Genomic DNA, 22,576 nt, shown 5'->3' with positions numbered 1-22,576 from the left:
GACTCCTTTCCCGGGAGTAAAGCGGCCGGGGCGTGAAACTGACCACTCACCTCCAGCTAGTGCCGAGGTCAAGAAAATGTGGATGTATACATCCAATCCCCCATACGTCTTCATGTCGTAGTGCGTAATTAGTTAAGCACAGGGACAACTTTACCTTTTACGTTTTTTGGTTCCCAGGAATAGTTAACGAGATTCCAGTACCAGCTTAGATAACGAGCTTAAATTGACAGTCAGCAAGTGCTTCATTTGTTTGAGTATTCTGAAAGCTCTAAATAACTTATTTTAGTACACTGTTCAAAGGCCTAACTTACAGATGTTGGGGCCCCGGAGTAATCAAAATGTCAGTAACAAGAGATGTAAGGTATGACAGTTCTTTTGTTGTTGTTTAATTTAGTTTATCTTTTGTACACATATATTTCCTTCTTAAATGCAACTTATTATCTGGTAATCCGTCCTTCTCACTACATGTTTCGGTCGTATACGGCCATCGTCATTGTTGCCTATTTTGCTAATTGTTACATTGTATGTCAAAGTTATATATTCCGTGTGAGCGCGATATTTCATAATTAAAATGAATGTTATTTCCATTGTGGTCGTCGTCCATTGATTTAATGATGCATGTTTGAGAGTATTTCTCGTTGTTGGATTCTCTCTGCATTTCATTTGCTGCGTGGATATTATCTGTAATATGTTAATAATGCATAGTTTTGTATAATTTTATTATTAGTTCTGTAAGTTTTGATAGATGTTTGTATCTACTTAGGTGTATTATTTGTGCAGCGTGTCAGGTTATCGATGTAATGCTGTTATCAGTGTTACCTTCATCATATAAAGGATAATGTAGCGTAGAACTGTTGCTGAGCGTTGATTCTGTTTCTGGGCAGCGGCTCGGCAAACACGTTTCCGTCGCTGGGCAGCATATTCTTAATAATGGAACAGTTGTACGCAACAATAGAACAACTGTGTTATCTACGTCGTCCCTCCCGTGATGTTATAAGCATGAACAAAGTCAATGGAGAGTTCTGCACAGGAGGCTATGAAGAGAGGACCTGAGCGCTTGAAGCTGAAAAATATCCACCGTTAGAAGCCGTTGCCAGGGAACAGCTGGTGAAGACAACAGGCTGGAAGAAGGCTTATCGGGTTCTGTGGTGATTTGTGAATTGTAGTGATAGCGGTGGCGCTGTAATTACTTGTAGTTCCGAGTCATGTGCATAAGTGGTCAGTAAATCCCTTCACCAATCCAAACCCCGCCTGTAGTCACCCCAACATGTGACAGTATATTATTATATTGTTTAGTCTGTGTGTGATTTTACGTTAGCTTACCTTTTATACTTAATCGTGCTCCATTGGCCTGTAGTTTTCTCCACGCTGTTAGACTAGTTATATTCTTAAATGGTCTGTGTATGTAGATATTATGGCCGGTCACGGTAGCCGAGCGGTCTAAGACATGCACTGTCTTCGCTCGCTCGAAAGCCGGGATCGTGGGTTCGAATCCCACTCAGGACATGGATGTTTGTGTGCGTTTTTCTGTGTTTGTGTACAGGTAGAGGCCTTGCGACGAGCTGATCACTCGCCCAAGGAGTCCTACCATATGTGTAAGATCTAGTAAACCGAAGTGAAACGGAGAGTTTCATGGAGGTAGGCCTAGGCCCAAATGAGGGCTGTAGCGCCAATGAAAAAAAAATGTAGATATTATGAGCGTTCTGTGTGACTAATTCCACTTCTATAACATGACTGGGAGTGTGCGTGCTGCTTTCTGGCGTAAAGCTCGTGTAATGTCTCTAATTTTAATTTCAACCTTAATTCATTTTAATTAGGAAATTTCTCGTTCACACGCAATATATAACTTTGACATACAGTGCAACAATTTTAGCAAAATGTACAACACCCGATGATGGCCGTATACGGCCGAAACATGTAATGAGGAAGAAGCCATACTATATATAATAAGCTGCGTTTGAGACGGAAATAGAAGTGTACAAAATATACATTAATGCAACAGGATGCTTAAATACAATAGTTTAGATTTACAGACGTACAGCCGTGTCCACATAACATCAGGTTTTTGCGGTACGTAAGTTCCATATATACAGTCGTACAAACTGCTTACATTGTTTTAATCAGTTCGGTTACATTACTATCAGTACTGATACCACCACTGCCGCACCATTACTATTTCTGCTCTCAATCCATTTTCTCATTTTACGTTATAGCTCCAAGCTAGCCTCAAGGAGAGGGGCCATATTTATTTCATATAATAACTAGAAATATAAGTTAAGTTGAGGGCACGCGATAGCGTAGTTGGTTGCGGCACTATGCTGCAAGCCAGAAGGTCGCGGGTTCAATTGCCGATGAGGTTAGTGAATTTTTCAATTCATTCATCCTTCCAGCCGCGCTATAGCACTGAGATCGACTCAGCCTCTAACAGAAATGAAATCTTCCTGGGGGTAAAGGGCGGCGGTCGGTGCGTAAGGATGGCAAGATCACCGCCATCTGTGAGCCGATTGTCTAGGAAATGTGGGAACCTCGACGTCTCACAGCCCTATGGGCGTCCATGGTCTGTTACAAGAATAGCGTTCCTTTTCTTCTTCTTCTTCTTTCTTTCTCAAAGCTAAGTTTTCGTGATTTTAGAGAAGCAGATATATCAATAAAATCTGTGAATTCTATTTCGGTTTTGTGGAGGTTCCTTGGGGGGGGGGGGTGACCGCCCCAGTCGCTCCCCCTTAAATCTGGCCCAGCACTGTTCTGTAACTGTTTGCAGACTGAGTATATAATGTATAAAAGTGAAGTTAGCACGTGTACGTGTAATCGGAGACAATGTAAAGTTTTACTGTGGCGTACTTAACATTTTTTAGCTTCCGTAGTAACACATGACTGGACAGTCCAATAAATCTGTAGTTGTGCCCACTTAAAGGGAGTAGCAAATCTTGTACTGCTACTAAGCAAGACAGGTTAGGCAAGGTATCGTCCGAAAAATACTGTGGGTTGAACAGAATAATGGCAGCCCTGAACTCCTGAGGGCCGCCAATATATCCTCCTACGCATCATTCATAAAGAGTCAGGTGCTTGCGGTAACTCAGACAGATGATGAATTTTGCAAAGATAAGCAGATGTGCTTAGAATGTCCTTCTGAGGCAAGGCTGTAGTTGTGAGCTGGGTGGAGCCCATCACATCGTCGTACGTGGAGTTGTGATCAGGTTAGGTGGCGCATATCTTTGTTTCCTTTGCCTATACAAAAGATAGGCAGTCTCAAGGGGTTTCACCATATGTGAGATCCATCAGTAGGCCATATTATAAGACTATGTCATTGCATTTTACTGTTACAGTGATTAATAATGGTGCTGGTAATATTCTTTTTCATACAGAACTGTTAATGAAAACAAAATATTTTTGGATTCAGGTATCCCGAATTTGGGACACGCGGTAGCGTAGTTGGTTGAAGCACTGTGCTACAAGTCGCAAGTTCGCGGGTTCGAGTCCCGATGGGTTGGATTTTTTCAATTTACCAATTTCTTTCAGCCGCAATATGGCCTGGGGCCGACTCAGCATCTAACAGAAATGAGTACTAGGAATATTCCTAGGCGTAAAGGGCGGCTGGCGCGCCTTACCGCCATCTGTGAGCCGAGTGTCTAAAGAAAATGTCGGAGCCTCGACGTCTCACAACCCTTTGGTCCTTCACTGCCGGTTACAGAGATACCTTTACCTTTTTTATCCCGAATTTAAAAATCAGTATGTACTTCTATGTCATTTTAAATTTATAAACAATCCAAAGTCTTCGTATCATTGTGTCTGATCGTCTGTGTCACCATTTTGGCAGGCCTGTGTATTTTTTAAATTGTGACCCGATCAGCACAAACATCCGTGAGAAGGTGTTCTATTAAGGGATAGACATACAGCAGTTTCTAATTTGTACCTCTGCAGCAGTTACATTGCAGTCACCAGAAGTATCGAAATCGTGTCTAGACGATATGAAATCCATCTCTTGAGAACTACAACACCATAATTCATGTTGCTGATTTGAACCTTCCTTACATTGCCCTTTCAGGTCTCTGATAACGACACATAAAACGAATTCAGGTAGCGGTGACCGAAATTTGTTGACCATCTGATCTCGCCCACCGTTCACCCCTCCTTCCAAGCTATGACGGACGAGAGCTGAGCATATGTATTATATACGCAGATAAACAGCATGAGGACGTAACACTCGCTGGCTTGAAGTCAGTACGCATGCGGAAGCTCCTGCGGCCGGCCATCTCAACACAGGTTTTCTTTTGTCTTGAAGGAAATACTCAGATGGTTCCCAAGATCTTACTTGTTACAGCGTGCTTCTCATGCAGCCCTTATGACTCAGATTCATCGAAATTAAATTACAGTTCGACATGAATTCTACAAATAAAAGTTCTGCGGCTCTGGTCTCAATCCAACCATTCTACGAGTAATATCTTTATTTTCATGCTGCTCATACCAGAAGGACGAGCGGGCGAAGCTTGCGAACATTCTAACAAAGCGATGCTTTTTCTCCCTCACCACAATGAATTGTCTCTCACTTCTCCCATGACTTTGCACTTTCACCTACTCTTCTACTATACTTTCAACCCTCTCTCTTTTGACACTCGTCGCATGAAGCTTTGATGACGGAGACAGACAGCCTCTGAAACGTCGGACTATGACACCACATTGAAACTGCTGATCGCCCGAGAATACTGTACTAAGGGCGTTTCTTCGATGTGTGCCAGTGGCTGCTTTCCCCACAGGCACAGGATGCGAAAGGATTATCGGACTCACGAATACGTTTTCGGTTTGTTGTTACAACATGCCTTTGAATGACATTTGTAATTTACAGGCTGTAGTTTCAGTAATCTTACTCAGTGTTGTCAAAATTAAGCTTTTATATCTGAGTACGACCTTCTTGTTTCTTAGCGGTATGTGGTCTCTCCAACATTGAAATTATTCGATTTCACGGATATTTTCTGCAGTCTACTTGCACAAGGACGCCCGCTATGGTTATTAATTCATTTATACAGTTAATTTTATTATCGTGGCCGGTACCGACTATTGCTGTTGTAATGCCCCTTCGAATTCAACGGTATAATGCGATCAAAACTTTTTATGCGTAGTTTGCTCAGTGGCGCTGCCTTTGCTTGACGTGTTATGCTTATGCAGGGGTTGAACACTATACGAGTATGTACTGTACACATGTGGACCATCTTTTTCTTCAGTACAGCCCCAACTGTAGTTCTTTCAATGTAGCCAACACAAATTCTGTTCTTCACTTTCTTAGTGTTTCCATTATTTTGTCCACCCTCTGTATATAATGTGTAAAGCGACGGGCTACGGGGCTGAATGACCGGGATTCGATTCCCAATAGGAGTAAGGGATTTCTCTTTACTTCACACAGCGTGTAGACCGACTGTGAGACTCACCTAACCTCCTATCCAATGGGAACCTGGGGCTCTTTCCCCGAGGGTAATGCGACCGAGGCGTGAAGCTGACCACTCACCTCCATCGATTGTCGAGGTCCAGCATGGTAGCGCTGTATCTTCACGAGGTGGTGCGTAATTACGCACAGGAAAAACTTTATCTTGCTATCTTATCTTTATTGGGAAAGTTCGCGGGGCAAATGTTGATGGTATAGAGCCCTTTCACTTCAGCCTGAAAGGATGGAGGATAAATATTAAAAATCTGAGTAACCCTATCACTTCAGTAACCTAGACTGGAAACTAATACAAGTCAGATGGCGGACGATAAATACATGGACGTCAAGTCAGATGATCTATCGGTGAGATAACGTAAGACTAATTAATAGCTGTGACTGGTTTTAGTTATAGGAGTAAAATCACATTTTGAAAAATATTCAATAACGTACTTCACATTTCATAAGCAGTTAAATAGGCCGTAGCCTGATGTACGAGGAACGCAGCTGATAGTTTGGATTATCGTCTTCTTACCTGTGATATCATATAATCTTATTGACATATCGAAGTTTGGGAGGAAGGTGCTGGCCCCAACTTTATGGTTCCTTAGGCAGTAGGTCCTCTGAAATATTTGTTTTGTCTACAAGATTACACGGTGTTGCAGTCGTTGGGACCACAGCCCAAATTGAGTAGCATGTTCGTGTAATTTGACCATTTATGCCTACTGGTATGAAGTAGGCCAGAAATTACTCAACCGACGACTAGAACACTATTAATGGCCCGTCCTTAAAACGTTGTTTTTATTATGTCTAGTTGACCCTTATAAGTGTAACTGTGTGTACCACCACCTTTGTCATCAAAGTACGACTCTACAGCTTGCCTAGTAATTTGATTCGTATGTTTCTAAGAGTAAAAAGAGATAATTTACGTATTCAGCATTATCCAGTTTGTATTTGTAATGAAAACGTAGTGCGTGTTCTGTGGGGTAGAAACTTAATTTTTGAATGCCGTTTAGATGAGCTGCGTGTATATTCGAGCTTGTTGTTGTCAGTCCAGATTTCTTTCATGGGCTTGAAATTTGTGATTCTTTATCATGTACATGGGGCACGCGGTAGCGTACTTGGTTGAGGCACTGTGGTACAAGCCGGGTTCAAGTCCCGATAAGATCATTGGATTTTTTTCAATTGACCCAATCCTTCCAGCCGCACTGTGGCCTTGGGGTCGACTCACCCTCTAACAGAAATGAGTAGCATGAGTATTCTTGAAATATTCTTGGGGGTAAAGGGCGGCTGGCGCGTAAGGCTGACAACCTTTCCGCCATATATGAACCGATTGTCTAGAAAATGTGGGAACCTCAACAGCTCACAACACTATGGGCCTTCACGGCCTGTTACAGGGATACCTTTACTGTTTTTTTACTTTATATTATGTACAACTTCCGATGTTTATATTTTCTTCAAAAAGGAGGAAAATTATAATTTAGTTTTATAAGCTAGTACTAGTTATTGACCCCCCTTTCTTTCTAGATTTGAAGTTACGTAATGTATTTCATTCCAAATTATTTTAAAAGTACCACTGTTAGCATACTGTTGTTATGAAACCGTCGATCCATTGAAAGTGCTACTATGTTTATTACCATTGGAAATTATAATGGAGTTTTGTGTCCACTGGAAGCTCGGTGGTAATCAACTAATATATTGGTACCTAAGAACGTCATCCAGAACGAAGTGGGCGTTATGCATCTCGAACTTCTACTCTCTCTTTTCTGCTTATCATGGATCTTCTTGTAGTTGCAACACGAGGCCTAACATTTTCTTTCGAATAACAGGGGTCGAGACCTTTGTTGTTGCAAAACAGAAAACCCCAGTGGCGATAGTGTTAAGTTTGACATTTGCATTTTCGGATACTTGGGGCGATGAAGCACTCATGTCAATTGGAGAGGAATAGCGTAACCATTTTCTTAACGAACTGCTTGTTCTCACGGTGTTCAATATGAAAATTGCGGTCTTCGGGATGTGGCGCCACGTAGTTTGGTAGTTGAGTACCGTAATCCTCTTAGTTGTACATTTGATGTGGATTTTTATTGGTTTAGTTTATGCAGAAATTTGCGAACTTTAAGATAAGGTAAAGGTAAAGCTGTCCCTGTTAACAGGCCGTGGCGGCCCATAGGGTTGTGAGAGGTTGAGGCTCCCACATCTTCTAGACAATCGGCTCACAGATGGCGATAAGGTTGTCAGCCTTACGCGCCTGCCGCCCGTTATCCCCCAGGAAGATTCCTGGTACTCATTTCTGTTAAAGACTAAGTCGACCCCAGGGCCATATTGCGGCTGGAAGGATTAGGTAAATTGAAAAAAAAATCCACCTCATCGGGACTCGAACTCGCGAACTTCCGGCTTGAAGCATAGTGCCTCAACCAACTTCGCTACCGTGTACCCCCACGTACTGTAAGATACTGTATGTAAAATGTAGTAACCTGTATTTAGTATTTCAGATTTATACAGTCGTTACATGATGGCTTGAACATATTACTCTCGTACTGTATATTGAACTGAGTTGCTCGTAAACTGAATCCTAAGTAAACATCTCTGTAAACATTTCTATGTCATGAGTAATCAGCGGAGGCTTCTGATTGCTGCGATGCTGCTACACTTGCGCGGGATTTTAAGGATCCTTTCTTGCAATTATGCAGTCGTTATTTTCTTTTATTCCTGCATTTTACTAAGTCATCTGCGTTTCTCAACCTTTCCGTGTAAATATTTCTTTTCTCTGTATTGTGTGATCTTCATGTTAATCTGGCATGCTATCTTAGGCGGGATCATGGAACATCCGGCCGGCCTCAGCAGAGCATAAACATTGAAGTGTTAATGTCTTGTGCAATGTAAGGTAGACGGTTATGCCCTGAGGTTAGACTTGGGATTGTGTTTCGTCTGCGTTGGCCTTGACTTCGCTTGTTAGTTTAATTAGTGGATTTCCACTCGCTCATTGTATACAAAGACTCCTGAGCGTCTTCTTCAGGATCCAACTGTGGATTAATCGAACTCTTCTGTGCACTCATGCCGGTACGTCGGTTGCATTAGTGCAAGCATGTTAAGTTGTAGTTAATTGAAAGTATGACCTACGATTATCATGGCTCAAAGACGTGTTGTAAAGTAACAGATTTCAGAACTGTGCAAGGAAAAGACATAAAGCATTTTACTTACGTCAAGAAATAATCTAAGGATTTCATCCCGGTGCGTTTGGGAAGAACTTGTAGATTTAGATTAAAATTGTGTGCGAAACCGACACCAAAACTTCCCTTAAAGTTTATAAAATTCGTGTTACGGTATTAATTTGACGTAAGCTTCATTTAAAAATTTATATTGCAGTCGGATTTAGGTCGCATTCAGTAAATTGTTTACATTAAGCTACATTTACCATAAATTTCACTTTAAAGCCTATGAACTCATTGTGGAACCTTGTACTTGTCTGGTCTCTTCAATTCTTAGTAGATTGTTTTATGTTTTTATAGATCCGTGGTTCGTTTTTTAGTACCTAGTAGTCAGAAGTGTAACTGTATAGTTTCAGGGAATCATATACAGCTGTGTTTTAAAACTACTTCGAAAAATTAACGCTTATGGCTCCAAATTTTGTGAAGGTTCGAAAGAAGAGTGTCTACAATTGTTAATGTATATTTGAACTAGTTAAGAGATTTTTCCATTTCTGGTCAGTTAAACCGCATGTGAAGAGTCACGAAAAAAAAAAAATACATTAATGTACCATAACGGGATAGAGTGGTAAAATTCTTCCATCCTGATGAGATAAAATATCTGCCATTGCCATGTATGGCTACGCGTATTCCTATCATATGTCTGAACATGTTTTGATTCTCATTGTATGCACGTCGGTTATATTGGTTACTTTCTACCAGCATTTGGATGGTTTTTCGATATATTTACAGTGTGTTCAAAGTCATGCGACAGCATTATCTGAGAATGTCATTTTGTGACCAAGAGAATGTAAATAAATATGTTTCAGTCTCTGAGTCGGACACTCGCGGAGGGTCGTGTGTTGCGGGTGTTAGCGTTACATAGTGACGTTACGAAAATATTTCGTTCCACAATGGATGTCGGTTTGTATTACCAAAACCTTCCAGTCTGCTGCGCATCTCAGTACAGAGGTAAGTTTCTCGTACTATCGCCCGGAACTGCTGTTTTATTGTGAGTTGTAGTTAAAGCAAGGAAACCAGTGAACTAAACGCGTGGTTCCCCGAGTTTTCCATCGCGACTATGGTTCAAGTCCTATCTATAACATAGAAGTACGTCATATTCGTACGGCGTACATAAAATATAAATAAAATACCTTACATAGGACCAAGTACAGCTCCCGAATTAGTTACGGAGTGAGAGTCACTCTCCAGTAGGAAAGTGACGAGTATTGGCCCTCTCGTCTAATTCGAGGCCTCTGTCGCGTAGCCGAGGTGATCTCTTCGGGGCGTCACCATAAGATGTCGTATAATTATCTTCTTATACAAAGTTCAATTAATTCGTAGGATAAGGACTCAGTCTTGACTAGAGTCGAAGGAGTTCGAAGGATGAAGAAAGTTAAGTGGAGAAAATAGTTTAATTACACTTGCCATAAATAATAGAATAAGTAAATCTTCAAGTACAATGGATGTACACTCGACCAGATGTTGTTGGTCTCTCCTCTGTCCACACACTAAAACTTACTTCTTATATCATACTTACATTTTACAATTAAGTTCCATATATCATTTCTTAACATACAAGGATATAATGAGCAGTTGTATACATGGTCATATGATCTTTTGAACCCAGGCCGAGATACTTCTCAACCCTTCTGTCTAGTCATAACATGTGTGTTTGTGACGGTCTTATCAGAGGTCGAGGTCAATACATAACTAACTTCTTACTGTCTACTGCGGTTAGGAAATATTCAGATTACGAAAGTACATGTTAAATGCAATAATCAAATTATCCCTTATAACTACTACCTATTTGTTACCTAGGCCATACTACATCATACCACATCACACTACAATACACTACATTACACCTCATTTCAAAACACAAATTTGGAACTAACGTAAAGTAGATCATGGGTTCCGATTTGTTCGAAATCAAGAAGGAATATGCTGGCGAGGCCCAGGAGCAGTTTACTGGACCGGACGAGGTACAATGATGTGAATGAAACGCGGTGAAGCAGTTCATTTAATTTGTGTTGGACAGATAAATGCTATGCTAATAGATCTGTCTTTTGTATGACTGCTTTTGCAGCACCAGTACCTAAGGTCTTGAAGGCGGAAGTGCCCATTCAGTGAACGCGGTGGGTTGTATGCTTCTGAAGTATTTCTGTATTTATTTTTGCTTGACTCTCATTTCATTGATGCATTTTCGTTTTAAAGTGATGATGTAAACCCGTTTCATTTCGGTTAAATCATTAAACTTTCAATTTTGCCGTTTTAAATCAAAATATAAGAGAATGTCCTGTTCACTCTAATGAAGAATTAGATTGTTCGTTTTTGTAATTTTAAACCAACCTCATTAATTTCGATTAATTTCATAAATGCTAAGTATTAGTCACAGGAAATGGCAAGAAGATAGTGCCTGAAAGAGACCGCGAACGTTTCCTTCCTCTTCGTCTCGTCTCGCATTCGTGATCGCCCGCAAATATTTAATTTTATTCTACAATTAACGAGAGAGCCCCTCCCTCTTTTTTGGCGGGGGGGTAAAATAAACTGTACTGAGACTCGCCGCCGTGGTACCGCATATTGATGATACTGTCACATGTGTGACTATAGACGAGGTTTGGATTGGTTACTCGATCTATTGCTCACTTTAACACACGATTCGTGACTACATATCACAATTCATTGCTACCACACACTAGTGTTCTCAATCTGTTACAGTCCCCACTATTCGTTGCCTGGTATCGGCTTCGAAGGCAGACCTACCCCTTACTCTGGGTTCCCGACCATTCCGGTGCCTCAGCCACCAGCTTCTAACAGCAACAGCTCAAAATAAGTGAATCCCAGTGGTTATCTGTCTCACCAACTAACTCTTCACTTCCCTGACCTGCATTGACTGCACTAATTCTCACTAATTGTCCTGCTTATAACATTTCGGCACAGACCGGACAGAAAACACAGTTCCTCTGTTGCTGTTCAATTGTTGCTTAGCACAGAACACGCTGTTCTGTTAGTTCATGGGTGCATTTTTAGGAATCTGTTGTCTAGCAGCGGGCGTTGTTTACAGAGTCATTACTAAGCAACGGGTCTACATGATGCAGTATTAAACGACTGCAAGGCAGCGAAACCAAAATGAACACGGATCTCTTCTCTCGATCATGGTCGTCTACCGACCAGACCAGAGGCGGAGAACCAGAGAACAGTGGACTAGAAGATTTTATACAGCCTGTAATAATACGTCACTAGTATGCAAAACGCCTTCAGTGGACACAGCGCGAAAGAATGCCAGTTTTATAACGTGTTGCTTGATTTAGTTCATACGTTTCCATAATGCAACTACTTAAGATGAGTCTTGTATTTTATGTTATGCACTACACTAGGAATACCGTAGTTCACGCTGAGTCTCATTCGCCACGTTTCGGGGAAATGTATTGCCGCCACCTTCAGGGCAGAAGAATAAGCCTCTCAAGATACCGGAGTGTTTGCCACCTGCCTTGAGGCTGGTATCTTGCTCGGCTTATTCTTTTACCCTGAAGATGGAGGCGATGTGTTCCTCCAAAATTTCGGTTGACTTTCAACGGACTGCACGGCTTTATATCCCAGAAGATAGTACTTCTCATAACCACCGCTGTGAGGACCTCAAATCCTACACAGCTTCATTCTACCTTGTACCAAATGTTTCTCTTGTTCACTAGGTAGCTGTCTCTCTGCAGAATAAGTAGCATGCCTAAACGTGCTCTGTTTGCTAGCAATAAATACATTCCTGTACACTTCTTTCCCCTCCATGAGCGTGATGCTTTCTAAGTAAATCTTCAGCGGTTAGAGAAATGCGAATTTCTTTGTCTCAACCCCCTTGTGGCTTCAAACCTGAGGAAATAGCAGGAGTCCTACCAACTTTCACTTTCGCCTTTGAGCCGTCATGCAGATTCTTAGAGCACTGTGGGCTAAGAGTATAAGCATTTCCCATAGCTCTGAGAATTGTGTAACATCATTTGTTTTGCGAGGCAGCAAAATATTGCAACTCTTTTTAATGCTTCGTAAAATTGAACGTCGTCTTTTCTGATCGCAAACAAATCTATGGAGCTTCACTCCAGGCTTCGCTTAGAATGTGGCAGTAGTAGTGGTAATAGCAGAGACAGCAATGACGTGTAGGCCCAATAAGTGTATAATCAACATGGACTCTAAGCTCTGCGAATTAATTAAACCAGAATACATAGTTTACTGAAATGCTAAAAAAATATCGTATTCATTCATGTATTATTATGGCCTCGTCGTTTTGAGCGTTGTGTTAATAACTTCATTAAACGAATTGAATCTGCCCTTCCTAACGGACCGAACAGAGTATGAAGGAACCTTTCCTCCCTTCCGAAACGTAGTTTGGAAAAATTCAAGACCATGAATCATTCAGCATAAATGATGTAACCGTAATAGTACAGTAATATTTTCCGTTTCATTTTCAGTAGATATACTCACTTTCGGTACTTTTCTAGATTGTGATAAATGTTGGCAGTAGATTCACATGCTAAGCGTGGAGTATAACGCTTAGATTATTTCACGACATTTCAGTTCGTGCTTAAAAAAGATGTGACTTGACATCTGTATCTGTCATTACAGAAAAGGGCAATATTGTGTAATATCTAGCATGACCTTAAGCTGGGTCTTAGAAAAGTACGCTGTGTGTTTTGGACGTGGTTGTAACTAGCTCAGGATCATGTTTGATGACGGACTGCTGTATTAAGGATGTTAAATCTTCGGCTTGTGCCAGAGAATTAGATAAGATCGTTGTTGCCGCTTTACTGGGATACTACTGCAAGTTTGCAGGTGGTGTGTGTTTATTGGATGGCTTTCAGACATCTTATACCTAAGAAAGTGCCTGCTGGAAGGTTATACGTCCACCGTAAAAGAGAGACATTTCTGTCTTCGTTGTGGTATTTTATTGGCATCTCCTTGTACATTAATTTATTCATATTTTTACGCATAAAATAATGTGACTTATTTGCTGAAAGTAAGTACTGCGATAGCTACGTCATGCAACGTAGAAGAACTGTTGGGAAAGGTGTTTTCTGTTTGGTCCGTGCCGGGGCTGTATAACAAGGGCCAGCTGTGGTTAAGAATGAGTTCGAGAGAGAGTCTGCAGGCAGACAGTTGCAGCAGCTGTGGCTGGGGGCAGTTCGGGAATCCAGAGGAAGGGGAACGTCCGCCGTTGGAAGTCGCTACCGAGCAGAGCAGTGAAGACAGTGACTAAGAACACTAAGTAGTCACGAGCTGTGTCCAATAAGTCCGATTAACAACCCAAACCCCGTCTGTAGTCACTCCGTCACGTGACAACACGATCTCTTATGTTTCTACGTAATTCTCAACGTTTGTAGTAGTTATGTATATTCAGTACATTGTAGACAGTTATTCGTGGATATAAGTTGCATGCTTACGATTATTCCTTGATTTAAATCATAATTTACTTGTGACTGAAAAAAAATGACAGATTTTCATGGCATTTGATATTGGTGTAAGGTCATAACGGACCTCCAAACTTTCATAGTTTACTGCTACGTAGTATGTACTGACTCTCGAGGTCTTTGAAGCATGGAAATCTTACTGAATATTACTTGATAGAATCTCATGCTGAAGGCTTTTTTGACTGGATTTTATAAGTAGATTTCTTGACAGTTGACACAGGGAACTTTTTCGATTTGTAAATAATGCCTAGTACTGCGTATCGTGTCTGTTACTTCGGAAGCCAAATTGGAATCGTTTCCAGCCATTTCTCATTGTACAGTAGTACGCTTTGCAATAAGTGTTGTTCAGTAATGCCCAGCTATCCTGAAGCCGAGGGCATTTTGATGTTGCGTACATATTCGAAAACAGTTCCACGCCGGGATGTTATTTAAGCTGTATCCGGTAAACATTTTTGTCCCATATCCACATTGTTAGGAAAGTACGCAGGATTAGTTTTGATGATGTTGCAACCTGGGAATAAGCGTCTTTGATTGAGTCATGTTATATAAAATTTATGATACCGCCTCTGTGGTCTAGGGGTCAGAGTTCCTGACTGTAGATCCAGCAGTCCCGGGTTCAATCCCCGGCGCTACCAGATTTTCTGAGAACTAGTTGGTCTGGGACGGGGTCCACTCAGCCTCATGATGATAACTGAGAAGCTATTTTAAGGATATAACGACTCCGGTCTAGAAAACCGAGATTAACGGCCGCGAAGATCCGTTGCGCTGACCACGCGACACCTATCCGCAAAAATGTACACTAACTTCGCCGACGAGCAGCGGTCGCTCGGTCGTTATAGTTCGCTTGTGGAATACAGGCCACGGAGTTTTGTATATATAAAATGTATATGTGCTCTGCCTTTTGATGAAATAAGTGTTAGGCATGGTGTTTGAAGTCAGACGACGGTCCGCCTCTCTCTGTTGATGCTGTTTCGGACAGGACTGATTTGAAATCACCTCTGGCTTGAAGCGATTCTTGAAGTGTCACTGGTTCATAAAAATTTCGATTTTCATAGATTTGAGAATTGATGGAGCGTGTCAAGATGATTGCTTTTGCAGTTTGGGTAGGCAGCTTCTTAACTTCTTGCCTGGAGCGAGTGAAGTCACCCGCAAAAACTTCGTTGTAATTTATATAGAATTGCGTTTTGCAGGCCTCCCGATTACACGTTAGATAATACAGTGTGTGTGAATTTCAGTCGTTAAATATGTGTTCTGTTACCCCGTGGATCACTTTACATTTATGTTATGGATCAAATTGAGGATAACAGTTCTTCAGGTGTTCTTGAACATGCGCTGTTAATGTTGGCAAGTTTTAACGGTGGCTTCTGGCGATTGTCACGTTTGCGAAGTCTTAAGTTTATGACCACAACATTTGTTCAAGGTCCAGTGCTTAGGAGTGTCCGGGTTGGTAAGGAGCATGGCCACAACACTTGCATCTCTTGTTCGGAGTTCGTAGCCTCGGGCCAGGCACATATTGCATCGTGAGTGAGAGTGAGACGTTGTACATGATTCATAACTGCAAGCCTATATTGAACGTGTATTGAAGAACACACAAAACTCTTTGTTAAGACAGGCTCTTGTGATAAACGAACATTCACTTGCAAAATCTGCGTTTTGAAGTGTGAAGAAATCCATGGGAATTTTAATGCGAATTTAGCGTTGTGTGTGGTATTGTATGTATGCAATATAATTTCTCTTCTTAATAGGGTAGAAGGCAAATACTGTGCAAAAGCAGAAGTTGTTTACCGCCGAGTACACTTTCCTACCTCTTCATCTTGGTTAGGCCGATGTAAATACATTTAAAAAGTTCGGGAACGGGTCACTGGTGGCTTATAGTTATGAATTTTGTAACGTGACCAGCACTGTGAAGTCCAGATAATCAGAAAAGACGTGGCAAATCCGTTAGAGGAACGTCATTATTTTGTGAATTAAAATAGGCATGTGACAAGAACATACTAGACTTGTTTCAAACTTAGTAAAAGGTAAAGCTATTCCTTTAACAGGCCGTGGAGGCCCCTGTGGTTGTGAGACGTCGAGGTTCCCACATTTGCTAGGCAATCGGCTCACAGATGGCGGTAAGGTTGTCAGCCTTACGTGCCGGCTGCCCTTTACCCCCCAGGAAGATTCCTGGTACTCATTTCTGTTAGAGGCTCAGTCGACCCTAGGACCATAGTGCGGTTAGAAGGATGAGGTCAATTGAAAAATCCAGTGACATCGGGATTCGAACCTCCGACATTATGGTTTGTAGTATGGTGCTTCAACCAACTATGCTACAGCTTGCCCCCCTTGTTGGCAACTTGCGTTTTTTATTTCTCAGAACATTGCAGTTCTGGATTCAGTGACCGTTTGCAAAGTTTAAACTACATATAGTACGTATTTTTTTCCCCTTGGCACTACAGCCCCAGTGGGCCTAGGCCTTCCTCCATGAACCTCTCCGTTTACTTCGGTTTTTATAGATCTTACACATACGGTAGGACTCCTTGGGCGGGTGATCAGCTCGTCGCAAGGCCTCTACCTGTACACAAACACAGGAAAACGCACAGAAACATCCATGCCCTGAGTGGGATTCGAACCCATGATCCCGGCTTCCTAGCGAGCGAAGACAGTGCATGCCTTAGACCGCTCGGCTACCGTGACCGGCGGTATAGAACGTATACATGTATATATACGTAATGGCGAGCCTTCAAGGCTTCTGTGCTTTACTTGAAAAATTCTCGTTCGCTACTGGCGGTATAGTCATATCCCAGTGTATGCTAACGGTCCTAAAAATCCATTGTTTACTGGGTTTTTTTTAGTTTAGTGTCTTGGTCCTTTTAAATATAATAACCTGGTCACTCGAAAGTGTATTTATTATAATAACAAAGGTCGCACTACCTTTGTTTTATATATATATATATATATATACCTACGTTACAGAGAATATATCATTAAGTATGGAAATTGTTTCTGCTCACAGCGCACTACGCCGCTGCCTACTTCTCATATGGGAAACGCAGTCATCTAGTAACTAACATTGGTGTTAGTTTTTCGTTGATTTAGGATTGTTTGAACTTTTACATGGTCACAAATCAATATTCGGCAGACCACTTCATTAGTCATTATTAATAAGCCAGAATAATGAGCGCAAATGTAGACACAGAATTACTGGGTTCCTGGACTTTGTCCATCGTCCGGTATTCTAGAAACTAGAAAACAAAGTTTCGGAAGCTGCATTTGTTTCCGTTCTCAGATGAAGGGGGGAGGACACCTGCTCGGTTGGGTCCCTTAGAAAGAGCTAACCTCAGTCACACCATACGCCATCATCAGAGCCCTTTAGAATCTACCTGGAGACACTGAGGATTCTGAAGTTTACTGATGCATGATTTATTGTTTTTCTTAACATAAACTTTTTCTTGCCAGCTGTGGTGTTTTTCTAGAGCATAACTCCCTCGATTGACGAAGGATTGTTCTGTAAAACGGCTCTTACCACTTTCGAGCTATGAGAGAAGTACCCGTAGCATGATGAATGCTGTGTTTTTGTCTGTAAGAGCAACTTAGCAGACTGTTGTGCAATGCGTCTCTCAGCAGTTAAGAAGACTTCTGACCTATGAAGCAAATGACGAAGACACCCGTGATTTCTCTATATGTGTGCTCAGTGTTTCCTTATTCAGGTTAGTGATTTTCAACCTTCTGCATCTTGGTTCCCACTGGTCATTTTTTCAAAACGTAATCCCACCTTAGTAAAAGCAAATCATCTGTTTTACCAAGAAATATATTTCTGTAATAATGAACATTCAGTATTGTATTATTATCACGTGATACAGTGTAACTGTAGACGGAATTTGGATTGGAGATGGGATTTATGGGCCACTTGAACACATGACTCGTGCCGACAATTATAGCACCATCAGTGATCTTCACCCTTCAGAAACCACTACAGCACATGCAAAGTCTTTCCAATCTGCTGTGTCTTCACCATTAGTTCCCTGGTAATGGCGTCTAAGAGTGGGAATTCTTCAGCTTCCGCGCTCACTTTGTTGCCATCTGGCTCCCAACTGCACCGACGAAATCTTCTCTTACAGAATGCCTAACATCAGAACTAAACTCAAAGTCAAAGTCACATTGCGACTGACGGTCAGTCAGTCAGTCAGTAAGTCTTGGTGTCGAGCACCATCTGGAGCTCATGACCAGATATTTATTAGTGTTTGACAGTTACGGTCTTGTTTCTGTGGGGCACCATGTCTGACGAGAGGACGGATCTGTCTTTTGTATATGCTGCTGGTCCTTGCCAGCGCAGTCTTTCTCGGGTCCGAGTCCCTTAGTACTCGCGGCCATATTTTACTGTCTCAGATTTGATACTTCCCTTTTCTTCGCCTCCTACGACTCGCAGGGTCACGGTAGAGTTATTCGACCCCGCCTCCACACGGGTTTGAACTAAACTCTAAACGTGTCCAACTGATAACCCATTGGCACGGACTGCGCAGAAAACATCGGCTCCAACAGTTCCTCTATTGTTGCGCTGGACTCGTTGCCGTGGGAACATATTTCTTTGCGAAGGCGTTACTCAGCAATGGCTGCGTGTATTTGCTTATTAAGAATCTGTTGCTTAGCAGCGTATGTTGTTTCGATGTTTGTTTCGCTGTCAATTTCCAGTAACAGTTCTACACGCTACATTATTAATCACTTACTTTAGGTCGAATTTTCGAGATACCATTCTGACTTCTTGAAAATTTAACAAAGGGGACAAGGAAGTTTTCCTTAAGATCGTCACATATTTCCTGAGACAGGAGTCGGGCACACACACAAACACTCGTGAGCACACTCTTCACTGCTACACATTCGTCTCCTTACACCCTCTACGTGGTATACGTAACCGTTCAGAGTACAATTTATCACGTTGAAATGTGGAGGAATGTGCTTTTAGTCACTTTTGAATTACCCTCCTGCTTCTTGCTTGTTAATATTTTCAGACCTTTTTATGTCATGCTTTAACTCCATATTCGATTAGGCCTGTGTAGGTGTTAGACCTCCATTGTATGGAAGATACAATAAAACGCGGTACTGACAAAGCAAAGGATGGAGATTGTACAATGAGGAGACGTGAAATCGAACTGCATCGGTAACTCCTAAGACCTCCCAACGATGAAATTGTTCGAATTTAACCTTTTCTTGTAAGTGAAAGCTCTTCTCTTTGAAACTGGATCAAGGAACACAAAATCGTGCACCTGCATTTATTATGATGTTCCTTGAAACATGTATCTTCATTTAAAATGGCCACGGTTTTACATTTACATTACTTTTTTCTTCACGCGTGCTTAGTACTGGAATATATTTTACCCATCGTGGGATTGGTTGGTCCATTTTGTTTATTTCTCTGAATGAATGGTCCAGGTTAAATCAACGTGCATTTAGTACATCAAGTCACTTCTTTATGATCATGTTCTGTCTGGTCCGGGGAGTCAATATTATCATCGTAATTTTATCCGTGGGGTGGGAAGATTAACCATCGGCGTTCAACACAGTCATTTAACTGATTGGTTCTTGTAATGGAGACGCAGCATGTTTCCTGTGAGGTAGAAACTGATTTCTTAAATGCTGTTTAAAATAAATTCTTGCTTCGCAGGGTCAAGGATACATGTTATACAGGCGTTCCGTACGATGCAGAAAAGTAAGCACCTTGTGTGGAGATCAAATTTGCCTGTGACATTAGCGCGTAAACCGTCAGACAGATTTGCTTATAATCCAAAATGTAAGACTTCCTTTTCGCCCTTTCAACTTACACTTCGAGTAACGGATTACTTGGAAATAATTGGCCTTGGGTTTTTAATTTTAATGTATTATTTTTAGGCTGGCGTTTATAATTAAATTCATCCCTTCAGACACCTATACAGAGACCTCTGTCATCTCTTCATGGTAGACGTTCGGCAGTAACCGGTCTGATCGTTGACACTGAGATCGGCTACACTTCCGGACAGAACGGATCTGTGAGTTACAGCAGTACCGCTCACGAGTGTTTACTGTCGGACTCCAGTGCAAACAATCTACTCGCCTATGGAGCTAATAAGTGTATGCTATAGGCCTGTATGCTCCGTTAGAGAAGGCCGTCGTGTGTATGACATTATTGGAAGTCCTATTCAACTCCTCTGGGTTCTGTACTAGAAAAACGCGTGAATGTCAAGTCCGTGACATTTATGCACATTTCCGTATTCCTGATGAGATGCGCGAACTTTGCAGATTGTGTTGGAGCGTTGCGGGCCTTACCATCACATTTTAAATACCATCTGTTTTTTGAGTGGGGTACCGCTTCGTTATTTTAACGTGTGTTCTCTAAGGTTGCATTCGGACCCCCTGAATAGTCTTCTTGCATAACCACTGAACAAGTGTGGGTATCATCCTGTTACCCAGTGTGGTGTAAATATGTTAAAACACTACACCCATTACATCTTGAATAGTTAAATTATGGATGTACTGCAGTTACTATACGTCCAGCATTGTGTTAGCTCACTGCGTCAAATAAAAATTTGTGTCAGCAGGGTTAAGTATGTCCATCAGAGGGGAAGCAGTTGGAGGATAAATCTCTGTGCAGTCCTTCTTCCCATATTGTAAATATAAAAAAATATTACATATGTGAATTAAATTCTATGGACATTGGTAATTAACATGTTCATATTTTGTATTTGTCTCGTGTCCGTTGAACTGTCTTGTTCTACCTGTTCATTTTCGGAGTACGCAGCGATGTTTAAGCTTAACTTCTTCGCGAAAATGTGTATTGAAGTTAATCTTTTAATGATTCTTCCTAGGCCAATTCTTCCTGCAAAACATGTTGCTCTCGAATGTCCCTGTTAGACATGACTTCACTTGGATCCCATGTAAGAGCTTATATGGTCAGAATTAACTGTCTATTGGAATGGCCTCTCAAAATATAGACTGACCATAATGCAACAGTTCGGAAACGACACTAAAGACATCTCGTCAGTTATCTGAAAAGTACTGATGGACGCGATTTCACACACGTTTGCACAAGTAGAGTCACGTTTCTGTTAAAGTCATCGAAGTCAGGCGTGAATGTGAAATCGTTTGTGATACCCGCCAGTCTTCCCAAGCCAGTTCCGCAGTAGTAAAAACCAGTATAACAAAAAATAGCATTATGCTTAAAAATAACACTACGTGCACGCCACACTTTGGGGAGAGGCAAGTAAAACAACTGACTACGATGCCATCTGTTGATACTGCGAGCGTGTCAGCTTCTTGTTAGTCTCTCGTGGTGACTTGCAATACGCTCGATAAATTCGGAATATGTTTAGGTAAATAAGAGCTTTCATTTTAAAACATGACCATAGAAATCACACGCAGTGGGACAGTAAGTTCAGTGTACGAGAACACCTTTATTGTTGTGCATGTTGAGGTTCTTCCTGTTGACATAACGGATATCCTTCTGCATTTCGGTGATTCGCTTGCCATTGTTTGCATTGTTGCCGTAAGTCATTGAGACCGGTGCATCTAACGTTAAGAACAGATGTGTTCTCCTAGGGGAGTAACTTTAATTGACACAACCCGTATGAAATCAAATTTATTGCATTTATGTACACATTCTTTGCAGATTAGACGAGCACTTCTGTGAAGAATTTTTGAAGGAGTGGAAAAGTTGGACTCCAGGCAAGAAAAAAATCAGAAAATAAATTCGCCCTGAAAGGAGTGTTAGAGATGACTGACCTCTTAACGGGGCCGCACCCAGAATATCTTGTCTAGGGCGGGGTAAGAGAAGTACATCCCCCACGCTGTTCCTGCTTCATTCAGCTTGAGCAGAGAGGCATAGTGAATGGGAACACAGTGTTAGATAATATATTATACTCACAAACACACACATCAAAGTGCAAGAACCCGAATAATCAGTCTCGTTGGAGGTCAACACTAAGTCTGCTGAGATCAGTTAGTAATTTGTATTCTTTGTATTTGTTTGCGTGTCTTTATATGAACACTGAATTTGTTTTGCTTGGAGATGAACATTGCCGAATTTCTGCTTTCGACTGTAGCAGGGCATGTCAGTCCTTTCCTGTTGATATCAAAATAACCCTTCACTCTGCATGAATTTATATAAAACTAATAGGCCTCGAGTGGTCACAAGTTAGTCGCTGAATTATTTGAGTAACTAAACTGCTAAATGCAATTCTTCTTGTAAAATGAAGCAACAGCAGGTAATAGCAACGCTAAAGAAGTTTCTGAAAGAGCTGATGTTGGTCCAAGCGTAGTTTTTGTAAATGTATTAGGGCACATTATTTCGATGCAAAAACACTGACTTATAACTTACCACATTTACTCAAATGAATATTCTTTCGCGGAGTTTTAATATTGTCACGTGATAGAATGACTTTAGACGGGCTTTGGATTAGTAACCAGATTTATTGAACACTTTAATACCGTGCCCGTGACTACACTTTACGGATTACTGTTACACACAGATTAGTGTTCCCAGTCACGCTCTTCACTGCTCTTCTTTGTAACAT

At 41.4% G+C, this 22,576-nt stretch overlaps 1 protein-coding gene across 1 annotated transcript in view; it reads left to right on the top strand.

Moving 5' to 3' along the window:
• The window catches only part of LOC111861414 (CCR4-NOT transcription complex subunit 6-like), a 317,765-nt gene that overhangs the window by 189,860 nt on the left and 105,329 nt on the right, over positions 1 to 22,576 (top strand). The window lies entirely within an intron of this gene.

This window comes from Cryptotermes secundus, unplaced genomic scaffold, assembly GCF_002891405.2.
Source record: "Cryptotermes secundus unplaced genomic scaffold, Csec_1.0 scaffold16, whole genome shotgun sequence".
Lineage (NCBI taxonomy): Eukaryota > Metazoa > Arthropoda > Insecta > Blattodea > Kalotermitidae > Cryptotermes > Cryptotermes secundus.
This window is presented reverse-complemented; position numbering and strand designations above follow the sequence as displayed.